Source organism: Oncorhynchus masou, chromosome 5 (assembly GCF_036934945.1).
Source record: "Oncorhynchus masou masou isolate Uvic2021 chromosome 5, UVic_Omas_1.1, whole genome shotgun sequence".
Classification (NCBI taxonomy): domain Eukaryota; kingdom Metazoa; phylum Chordata; class Actinopteri; order Salmoniformes; family Salmonidae; genus Oncorhynchus; species Oncorhynchus masou.
Window position 1 is genome coordinate 6,535,016 of NC_088216.1, and position 11,770 is coordinate 6,546,785.

At 44.4% G+C, this 11,770-nt stretch overlaps 1 protein-coding gene across 1 annotated transcript in view; it reads left to right on the forward strand.

Moving 5' to 3' along the window:
• Positions 1-11,770, forward strand: part of LOC135531669 (coiled-coil and C2 domain-containing protein 1A-like) — a 301,157-nt gene that overhangs the window by 274,366 nt on the left and 15,021 nt on the right.

The window sequence follows — 11,770 nt, forward strand, 5'->3', positions numbered from 1 at the left end:
TAAGGCCAAATTCAAATAATTGATGTGTTTATATATATTTTTATACTTCAATGGGTTTTAAAATTCCAAATCAAATAACTAAATGATCCTCGGTATGACCCCCCCCGGTTTAGACAGGGTTTAGATTATGGAGGGTTAATGCATCCGTGTGAAACAGCGCCCCTCTGTCTCCGTATGTGTCGACCATGTATCTGATGCTGTCTGGACAAACAGAGCATGTCATACTATTTCTGTCCACACAGCATCAGATACATGGTCTTCATATACGGAGACAGAGGGGCGCTGTTTTGCTCACTCGGAGGCTTACTCTGGTGACATCACTTCAGCAGAGAGGAAGTGGTCGAAGAGAGAGGGCTCACTCTTGCCAAAATCTCTCCAGAATAAGCCCAAATTGCCCAATTGCGTTTCTGTAGGCATCATTTGCACACATGATATAATTCCTTCTGTCTGGGTCTTTATGTTTTTGGTTGGATAGGTTTCTCAGTATCTTTCTTAGGGTTTTGCTGTCTTCATACTGTTTAGGCTTTCTACTGCCAAGTTACACCTCCACTGTCTTCTTCATACTGTTCAGTTCCTTTGGCTTTGATGCCTCGTGGCTGAGTACTGCTCTGTTCAGGTAGACTGTGATGTTGCTGTGGTCTGATAGGGGTGTTTAGTGGGCAGTTCCTTTGGCTTTGATGTCTCATGGTTGAGTACTGCTCTGTTCAAGTAGACTGTGATGTTGCTGTGATCTGATAGGGGTGTTTAGTGGGTAGTTCCTTTGGCTTTGATGCCTCGTGGTTGAGTACTGCTCTGTTCAGGTAGACTGTGATGTTGCTGTGGTCTGATAGGGGTGTTTAGTGGGTAGTTCCTTTGGCTTTGATGCCTTGTGGCTGAGTACTGCTCTGTTCAAGTAGACTGTGATGTTGCTGTGGTCTGATAGGGGTGTTTAGTGGGCAGTTCCTTTGGCTTTGATGCCTCGTGGTTGAGTACTGCTCTGTTCAGGTAGACTGTGATGTTGCTGTGATCTGATAGGGGTGTTTAGTGGGTAGTTCCTTTGGCTTTGATGTCTCATGGTTGAGTACTGCTCTGTTCAGGTAGACTGTGATGTTGCTGTGATCTGATAGGGGTGTTTAGTGGGCAGTTCCTTTGGCTTTGATGCCTCATGGTTGAGTACTGCTCTGTTCAGGTAGACTGTGATGTTGTTGTGATCTAATAGGGGTGTTTAGTGGGCTGACTGTGAACGCTCTGAGAGACTCTGGCTTGAGGTCAGTGATACAGTAATCTACAGTACTACAGCCAAGAGATGAGCTGTAGGTGTACCTACCATAGGAGTCTCCTTGAAGCCTAACGTTGACTATATACAGACACAGCATGCGACAGAGCTGCAGGGGTTATGACCCCTTTGTTTTGGTTATTTTGACATAGTTGTCTTTAGGGGCCTTATTTGGGAGGGAATACTGTCACCTCCAGGTAGCTGTTTGTCCCCCTGTGTGCTGAGTGTCAGGTTCTTATCCAGTTCTGGGATTTAGGTCTCCACAGACTAGTAGAGTACATGTCCCTGGGCCTGGAAATAGTTCATCTCTCCCTCTAGGATGGAGAGGCTGTCATCGTTAAAGTATGGGGATTCTAGTGGGGGGATTTAGGTAGCACACATGAGGACATTTTTCTCTATTGAGTTAAATTCCTTGTTAATTTCTAGCCAGATTGTTACGGTTTTCTTCCGTCGAAGGAGAGGAGGACCAAAATGCAGCGTGGGTATTCATAAACATCTTTAATGAAAGATGAAACATACGAACAATTTACAAAATAAGAACCGTGAAAAACCGAAACAGCCCTATCTGGTGCAACAAACACAGAGACAGGAACAATCACCCACGAAATACTCAAAGAATATGGCTGCCTAAATATGGTTCCCAATCAGAGACAACAATAAACACCTGCCTCTGATTGAGAACCACTCTAGGCAACCATAGACTTACCTAGACTACTCTACTAAACACAACCCCATTAATCTACAAAACCCTTAGACAAGACAAACACATAATCACCCATGGCACACCCTGGCCTGACCAAAATAATAAAGAAAACCCAAAAAACTAAGGCCAGGGCGTGACAGTACCCCCCCCCCCCCCAAAGGTGCGGACTCCCGGCCGCACACCTAAACCCATAGGGGAGGGTCTGGGTGGGCGTCTGTCCACGGTGGCGGCTCTGGCGCGGGACGTGGACCCCACTCCATTATAGTCTTAGTCCGCTTACTCCGCGTCCTTAGATTGGCAACCCTCGCCGCCGACCTCGCCGCCGACCTAACAAAGGGCCCCACTGGACTGAGGGGCAGCTCCGGACTGAGGGACAGCTCGGGACTGAGGTAGCTCGGGACTGAGGGGTAGCTCGGGACTGAGGGGTAGCTCAAGACTGAGGGGTAGCTCAAGACTGAGGGGTAGCTCAAGACTGAGAGGAAGCTCAGGACTGAGAGGAAGCTCAGGACTGAGAGGAAGTTCAGGTAGGTTGACGGCTCTGGCTGATCCTGGCTGACTGGTGGATCCTGGCTGAATGGCGGATCCATGCTGACTGGCGGCTCTGGCGGATCCTGGCTGACTGGCGACTCTGGCTGCTCCATGCTGACTGGCGACTCTGGCGGCTCCATGCTGACTGGCGACTCTGGCTGCTCCATGCTGACTGGCGGCTCTGGCTGCTCCATGCTGACTGGCGACTCTGGCTGCTCCATGTTGACTGGCGACTCTGGCTGCTCCATGCTGACTGGCGGCTCTGGCTGCTCCATGCTGACTGGCGACTCTGGCTGCTCCATGCTGACTGGCGACTCTGGCTGCTCCATGCTGACGGGAGACTCTGGCGGCTCATGACAGACGGGAGACTCTAGCGGCTCATGACTGACGGGAGACTCTGACGGCTCATGACAGACGGGAGACTCTGGCGGCTCATGACAGACGGGAGACTCTGGCGGCTCATGACAGATGGGAGACTCTGGCGGCTCATGACAGACGAGAGACTCTGGCAGCGCCGGACAGGCGGGAGACTCCGGCAGCGCTGGACTGGCGAAGCGCACTGTAGGCCTGGTGCGTGGTGCTGGCACTGGTGGTACTGGGCCGAGGACACGCACAGGAAGCCTGGTTCGGGGAGCTGCCTACCTGGTTGAATGCTCCCGGTCGCCCTGCCAATGCGGCGAGGTGGAATAGCCCGCACTGGGCTATGCAGGCGAACCGGGGACACCGTGTGCAAGGCTGGTGCCATGTAAGCCGGCCCAAGGAGATGCACGGGAGACCAGATGCCTAGAGCCGGCTTCATGACACTTGGCTCGATGCCCACTCTAGTCCGGCCGATACGAGGAGCTGGTATGTACCGCACCGGGCTATGCACCCGCACTGGAGACACCGTGCGCTCCACAGCATAACACGGTCCCTGCCCGGTCTCTCTAGCCCCCCGGTAAGGACAGGAAGTTGGCGCAGATCTCCTACCTGGCTTCGCCATACTCCCTGTGTCCCTCCCCCCAATACATTTTTGGGGCTGACTCTCGGGCTTCCATCCACGTCGCCATGCTGCCTCCTCATACCAGCGCCTCTCCGCTTTCCCCGCCTCCAGCTCTTCTTTGGGGCGGCGATATTCTCCTGGCGGTGCCCAGGGTCCTTTACCGTCCAAGATTTCCTCCCATGTCCAGAAATCTGGATTTCGCTGCTCCTGCTGCCGCTGCCTGTCACCACGCCGCTTTGTCCTGTTGTGGTGGGTGATTCTGTTGGGGGGAGGGACACAGGGAGTATGGCGAAGCCAGGTAGGAGACCTGCGCCAACTTCCTGTGCTTACCGGGGGGCTAGAGAGACCGGGCAGGCACCGTGTTATGCTGTGGAGCGCCCAGTGTCTCCAGTGCGGATGCATAGCCCGGTGCGGTACATACCAGCTTTCATTAAAGATGTTTATGAATAACAATGCTGCGTTTTGGTCCTCCTCTCTTTCGACGGAAGAAAACCATAACACAGATGTAAAATGTTCTGGTGTTGACTAATTTAATAGAGTGGGTTAGGTCTGCTCTATACCAAATTACCCCCTGAGTCCCTTCCCTGTTTCACACCTGGTGTTTGGTGGATGGGACGACCAGCTCTCTGTAACCTAGAGGGCAACCAGTGGGTCCATCTCCTCTGTACCATGTTTCTTGTAGGATGACAATGTCTGTATTTCCAATTTATATGATAAAGTCTGGGATCCTGCTCTTTAGGCCAAAGGCAGATGACCTCAAACCTTATATATTCCAGGATGAGATAGTGAAGGCTTTGTGTTCCATAGTGTCTAGTGTTGCCTCTCTCTCACATTCATCCCCCTCCTCTGTAGATTCTCCATCCTTGGACTCTCTTGCAAGACAGAGTGAGAGTGCTGTTAAGTTTAATGTCTAGTGATGTAACGATGGCCATGATGTAGCTATGGCCAACAGAAAGTCATGCACTGTTGCCATGGTTACTATAATAAACAAAAAACATGATCGGAAGTGGTACATAAGTCTCAAATGGGAAATGTAGTCACATATTTAGAAATAATAAATTCCTTATGTCAGTGTATTTATCATTGTGAAATACAGACCGGGGTAGAACGACAGATTTGTACCTTGTCAGCTCGGGGATTTGTACTTGCAACCTTTCAGTTACTAGTCCAATGCTGTAACCACTAGGCTACCTTCCGCTCCTATATGTAGTTCTGTGGTCTGAAGAGGTCGTCTGATCGTCTGGTTGTGACACAGTGTTCTTGTTACCAGAGCTGGGGTCCAATTCAATTCAATCCCATTTTAATACAGACAATGAATGGCAATTCAATTTATCATTGATGACTATTTTCCATGTGGAATTTTCTATCCGTGAATGGAATGTCACTTCACTTCTTGAATTGACCGATTTGAAACATGTAGTTTATTAGACTGTAACCTCGTCCCCCAGGATCAATAGAGAGACGACTGGTGGTGGAGATTATAGTAGATTTATTCATCAGTACTGATAACATTCTGTAGGGGGCGATGTGGAGGTCGTTCTGTTGGTTTACTGAGATCTCAGTAGCTTGTCTGTTATGTGATGACATCATTCATTAAGGGGGAGTTGGGTTGTAGAGGAGGGATGTTTCTTCTGTTCAGAAACTTTATAACTTACAAAGACTGTATTTGGATCAATTAAATGTCTGAAAAAAGTTTTAAAATATAATGATGTATACTTTAACTATATTGTCATCATCTCAACAATGTGTCCCTCCTCTACTGAAACAAACATGGTAACGTTACAAGAGAGAAGTTGACAGTTTCAACACTTAGTTACCACAGCTAGCTGAGTTCTCTTGTGGTTTAGAAGTCTAACCTCCGGCCGAACCAGTTTCACTCTGCAGCAAAGAATGAGAGAGAGAGAGAGAGAGAGAGAGAGAGAGAGAGAGAGAGAGAGAGAGAGAGAGAGAGAGAGAGAGAGATGTCCTGTCGCCAGGAATACAAATTCCATCTAGACACTGTTGCCCTAGAGCAGGGGTGTCAAAGTCAAATGGACGGAGGGCCAAATAAAAAATTTAGCTACAAGCCGAGGGCCGGACTGTTCGAATGTTCATTGAAAAATTTTTAAATGACGCATATAGTCTAGTGAACCTAATTGAACCTACTGAAAACCTAACAAATATATTCCAATATGATCAGATAAATAAAGCAATATTTTCTTATGGCTCTGTCAGTAATCTTTAATTTTCAACAGACACAAAAGACAAATTTCCTTTATATAAAAATCCCCATAACATGAACATTAAATGAAAGAAACCGGTATTCAAGGCACCATCAGTAGCCTATATTTTCTATTTTAGCAAAAGTGGGCTAAATTTACTTCAAAGAAAAAAACAATAATAGCAATTTTCTATCATCCACTCAACTGAAATATTTTTAAAATATAATTGGATTGAAATACAATAAAATAAAGTGCAAAAATCTATTAATCAAAAACAACACTTTGTTTAAGGAGAAGTAACATGCAGTGAAAACAAATATTAAACTTTAACTTTTAAACTTGAACTGAGTAAAAACTCTAAATATGTGATTGCACAGTAATGTTCACTTGTTTGAGGTTGAGGGTGATACTTGGTGGTGTCCCATCTTTTCCACAAGTTCATCAATGTTCGGGGTAAGGCTCTGAGCTGAGGAAATCCTCAGAATTGAGTGGAGGTGTTCAGCATTAAGTCGACTTCTGTGTGATGTTTTGTTCAGGTTCATCAAAGAAAAAAGTTGTTCACACAGGTATGTGCTGCCAAACATAGACAACGTTTGAGCAGCCTGGATGCGCAGCTGGGGCATTGTGTCGGGGAGGAAACGGGCGAACTCCGCAGCACCCACTGCCGCATATTTTGCCCTCAGTGCATCATTGCATTGGAGGTCAATCAACTCCATTTGGAGGTTTGGTGGTGAGCTTTCCACGTCAACAGCAAATGGGTTACCGAGCAGTTCCAACCTGCTTTTTGTGCTTCAAAGTCAGCAAATCGGCGTCGAAAGTCAGCGGCAAGCATACCTATTTTATCAGCCAACTGTGCGCTCGGGAACGCACTGGTAGAGAGCTTCTCTTTCATGGTCTGGCAGCTGGGAAAGTGGCTCAAATTTTCTTTCCGCATCTGCGTCTCCCACAGAGTCAGTTTGGTTTTAAATGCCTTCACTGTACTGTACATATCAGAGATGACATGATCCCGACCCTGCAGCTGCAAGTTCATTGCATTCAGATGACTCGTAATGTCACACAGAAAAGCCATTTCACACAGAAACATTTCGTCTCGGAGTTGTGTTGTGTCTTTCCCTTTGCTGTCCAAGAACAGACAAATCTCCTCACGAAGCTCGAAACATCTTTGAAGCACCTTTCCCTGGCTTAGCCATCGCACCTCTGTGTGATAAGGCAAATCACCATGCTCCGTTTCTAACTCCGTCAGAAATGCCTTGAACTGGCGGTGATTCAAACCTTTGGCTCTGATAAAGTTAACTGTGCGCGTGATGATGCTCATTACATGCTCCATTTTCAAGGCTTTACCGCACAACGCTTCCTGGTGTATGATACAATGATAAGCTGTCAGCTCACCTGTCGCGTTTTCCTCTTGCATCTTTTCCCGTATCTTCGCCACCAGTCCGCTCCTGTGTCCACACATCGCAGGTGCTCCGTCGGTTGTCAAACCCACGAGTTTTTCCCAAGGCAGCTCCATCTCATTTACACATCTTGACACCTCTTCATACAAATCATGCCCCGTAGTTGTGCCATGCATAGGACGTAAAGCCAAAAACTCCTCTGTCACGCTTAGGCTGGAGTCCACTCCGCGGATGAAAATTGACAACTGGGCAATGTCAGAAATGTCGGTGCTCTCATCCACAGCCAAGGAATATGCAATGAAATCTTTTCCCTTTTTCACAAGCTGCTCTTTTAGATTGATGGACAACTGGTCTACTCTCTCGGCAATGGTGTTTCTGCTCAGACTCACATTTAAAAAGAGTTGCCTTTTTTCTGGGCAAACTTCGTCACAAACTTTAATCATGCAGTTTTTGATGAAATCTCCCTCCGTAAATGGCCGGGCTGATTTAGCGATCTCTTCTGCCAAAATAAAACTGGCCTTGACAGCAGCCTGGCCTTGTGATTTGGCTTTTTTGAACAGAGCCTGTCGAGATTTGAGGCCTCGTTTTAATTCCTCTGCCTTTTGTAGCCTTTGTTCCATGTCCATATTCTTGTTTTTGTCCGCGTGTTTCGTTTCATAATGTCGTCTCAGATTATACTCTTTCAGTACCGCCACACTTTCTCCACACAGAAGACACACAGGTTTTCCAGCTACCTCCGTGAACATATACTCCGACTCCCACCTTGTTTGAAACCCCGGTTCTCAGTGTCCACCTTCCGTTTTGCCATTTTTGATGGGTATCTGAAAGTTAATTTTACTGTGATGCTGACGACTGCTGTGCCAATAAATATTGAAATGAAGCAGCCTACTGCTCGGTGCGTCACCGTTGCATTGTGGGAAATGTAGTATTGGTGCGTGTAAAAGATCTGCGGGCTGCCGGCTTGCTGCGGTCTGCGGGCCGGTTCTAATAATAAATCAAGATCATCCCAGGGGCCGTAAAAAACCTTCTCGCGGGCCGGATGTGGCCCGCGGGCCTTGACTCTGACATATGTGCCCTAGAGCATACAAAAAACTATACATACCTTGGCCTAAACATCAGCGCCACAGGTATCTTCCACAAAGCTATGAACGATCTGAGAGACAAGGCAAGAAGGGCATTCTATGCCATCAAAAGGAACATAAATTTCAACATACCAATTAGGATCTGGCTAAAAATACTTGAATCAGTCATAGTTGTGAGGTCTGGGGTCCGCTCACCAACCAAGACATCAAACATCAAATTGAGACTCTGCATGCAGAATTCTGCAAAAATATCCTCTGTGTACAACGTCGAACACCAAATAATGCATGCAGAGCAGAATTAGGCCGATACCCACTAATTATCAAAATCCAGAAAAGAGCTGTTAAATTCTACAACCACCTAAAAGGAAGCGATTCCCAAACCTTCCATAACAAAGCCATCACCTACAGAGAGATGAACCTGGAGAAGAGTCCCCTAAGCAAGCTGGTTCTGGGGCTCTGTTCACAAACACAAACCGACCCCACAGAGCCCCAGGACAGCAGCACAATCAACCAAATCACGAGAAAACAAAAAGATAATTACTTGACACATTGGAAAGAATTAACAAAAAAACAGAGCATATTAGAATGCTATTTGGCCCTAAACAGAGAGTACACAGTGGCAGAATACCTGTCCACTGTGACTGACCCAAACTTAAGGAAAGCTTTGACTATGTACAGACTTAGTGTGCATAGCCTTGCTATTGAGAAAGGCCGCCGTAGACAGACATGGCTCTCAAGAGAAGACAGGATATGTGCACACTGCCCACAAAATGAGGTGGAAACTGAGCTGCACTTCCTAACCTCCTGTCCAACGCATGACCATATTAGAGATACATATTTACCTCAGATTACACAGATCCACAAAGAATTCGAAAACAAATCCAATTTTGATAAACTCCCACATCTACTGGGTGAAATCCCACAGTGTGCCATCACAGCAGCAAGATTTGTGACCTGTTGCCACAAGAAAAGGGCAACCAGTGAAGAACAAACACCATTGTAAATACAACCCATATTTATGCTTATTTATTTTCCCTTTTGTACTTTAACCATTTGTACATTGTTACAACACTGTATATACCATGGACAAAAAAGTATTTAGTCAGCCACCAATTGAGCAAGTTCTCTCACTTAAAAAGATGAAAGAGTCCTGTAATTTTCATCATAGGTACACTTCAACTATTACAAATGTCATATTATATATTATATATATGTATATATATATAATAAAGACATTACAAATATATATATATATATACATATATATATATATATATATTATAATATAACATTTGTAATGTCTTTATTATATATATATATATACATATATATAATATATAATATGACATTTGTAATAGTTGAAGTGTACCTATTGTTTTGAAACTTATGTGAGTGTAATGTTTACTGTTAATTTTTATTGTTTATTTCACTTTTGTAGATTATCTACCTCACTTGCTTTGGCAACGTTAACACATCATTTCCCATGACGATAAAGCCCCTTGAATTGAATTGAATTGAGAGAGAGAGATAGAGATGGAGACACAGAGAGACAGAGAGACAGACAGACTCTGCTTTGGCAATATAAGCATGTTTCCCAAGCCAATAAAGCCCTTTAAATTTAATTTAATTTAAAGACAGAGAGAGACAAAAAGACAGAGAGAGAGATAAAGAGAGATAGATAAAGAGAGAGATAAAAAGAAAGAGAGAGACAGAGGGGAGGGGTGGGGTGTCAGATGAGGGAGGAGCTTTCAATTAAGGAAGACAGAGCGTTTCAGAAACACCCTGCTGTCAAGTGTGTAGCTGACAGAGACTCTGTTGTGGACCTGAACTAGCTGGTAGTATAGTAAAATAACTAACAGTATAGTAACTGTGGTAGTAAAGTAACTTTAACAGTATAGTAACTGAGGAGTAACTGTCCAGAATGAAGATACTCCATGTTGTCTCCTGCTGTCTCCTCTCAGGTGAGTTTCTCTGAAATCTAGGAAGTGATGCAACACTTTAGGTGTTGGTCTCCTCCTTTATCACACATTTATTGTCTGTCTGTCTGTCTGTCTGTCTGTCTGTCTGTCTGTCTGTCTGTCTGTCTGTCTGTCTGTCTGTCTGTCTGTCTGTCTGTCTGTCTGTCTGTCTGTCTGTATCATATAGTACAGAAGGAATAAGATATGTATTTGTCTATAAAGAGCCAGATAGTTTGCTTTCCACATGTACCTCATGATAATGAACTGAACTTGGAATGTTTGACACTACTGCTACTTTCTGTTCATCATATATGCAGAGTCACTTTAACCATAACTACATGTACATACTACCTCAATCAGCCTGACTAACTGGTGTCTGTTTTAGCCCTGCTACTTTCTGTTCATCATATATGCAGAGTCACTTTAACCATATCTACATGTCCATACTACCTCAATCAGCCCGACTAACCAGTATATGTATGTAGCCTCGCTACTGTTATTTTTCACTATTGGTTAGAGCCTGTAAGTCAGCATTTCACTGTAAGTTCTATACCTGTTGTATTCAGCATTTCACTGTAAGTTCTATACCTGTTGTATTCAGCATTTCACTGTAAGTTCTATACCTGTTGTATTCAGCATTTCACTGTAAGTTCTATACCTGTTGTATTCAGCATTTCACTGTAAGTTCTATACCTGTTGTAGTCAGCATTTCACTGTAAGTTCTATACCTGTTGTATTCAGCATTTCACTGTAAGTTCTATACCTGTTGTATTCAGCATTTCACTGTAAGTTCTATACCTGTTGTATTCAGCATTTCACTGTAAGTTCTATACCTGTTGTATTCAGCATTTCACTGTAAGTTCTATACCTGTTGTATTCGGCGCATGTGACAAATAGACTTTGATTTGATTTGACATGTTGGTCTTTTACCTGTGTTTATGCAGGGTTAAATTAAGATTTATCCAGGGTTAAAGTAAGATTTATTCAGGGTTAAAGTAAGATTTATCCAGGGTTAAAGTAGGATTTCTGCAGGGTTAAAGTAGGATTTCTGCAGGGTTAAAGTAGGATTTATCCAGGGTTAAAGTAGGATTTCTGCAGGGTTAAAGTAGGATTTAAGCAGGGTTAAAGTAAGATTTGAGCAGGGTTAAAGTTAGATTTGAGCAGGGTTAAAGCTAGATTTGAGCAGGGTTAAAGTTAGATTTGAGCAAGGTTAAAGTTAGATTTGAGCAGGGTTAAAGTTAGATTTGAGCAGGGTTAAAGTTAGATTTGAGCAGGGTTAAAGTTAGATTTGAGCAGGGTTAAAGTTAGATTTGGGCAGGGTTAAAGTTAGATTTGGGCAGGGTTAAAGCTAGATTTGAGCAGGGTTAAAGTTAGATTTGAGCAAGGTTAAAGTTAGATTTGAGCAGGGTTAAAGTTAGATTTGAGCAGGGTTAAAGTTAGATTTGAGCAGGGTTAAAGTTAGATTTGAGCAGGGTTAAAGTTAGATTTGGGCAGGGTTAAAGTTAGATTTGGGCAGGGTTAAAGTTAGATTTGAGCAGGGTTAAAGTTAGATTTGAGCAAGGTTAAAGTTAGATTTGAGCAGGGTTAAAGTTAGATTTGAGCAGGTTTAAAGTTAGATTTGAGCAGGGTTAAAGTTAGATTTGAGCAGGGTTAATGTTAGATTTGAG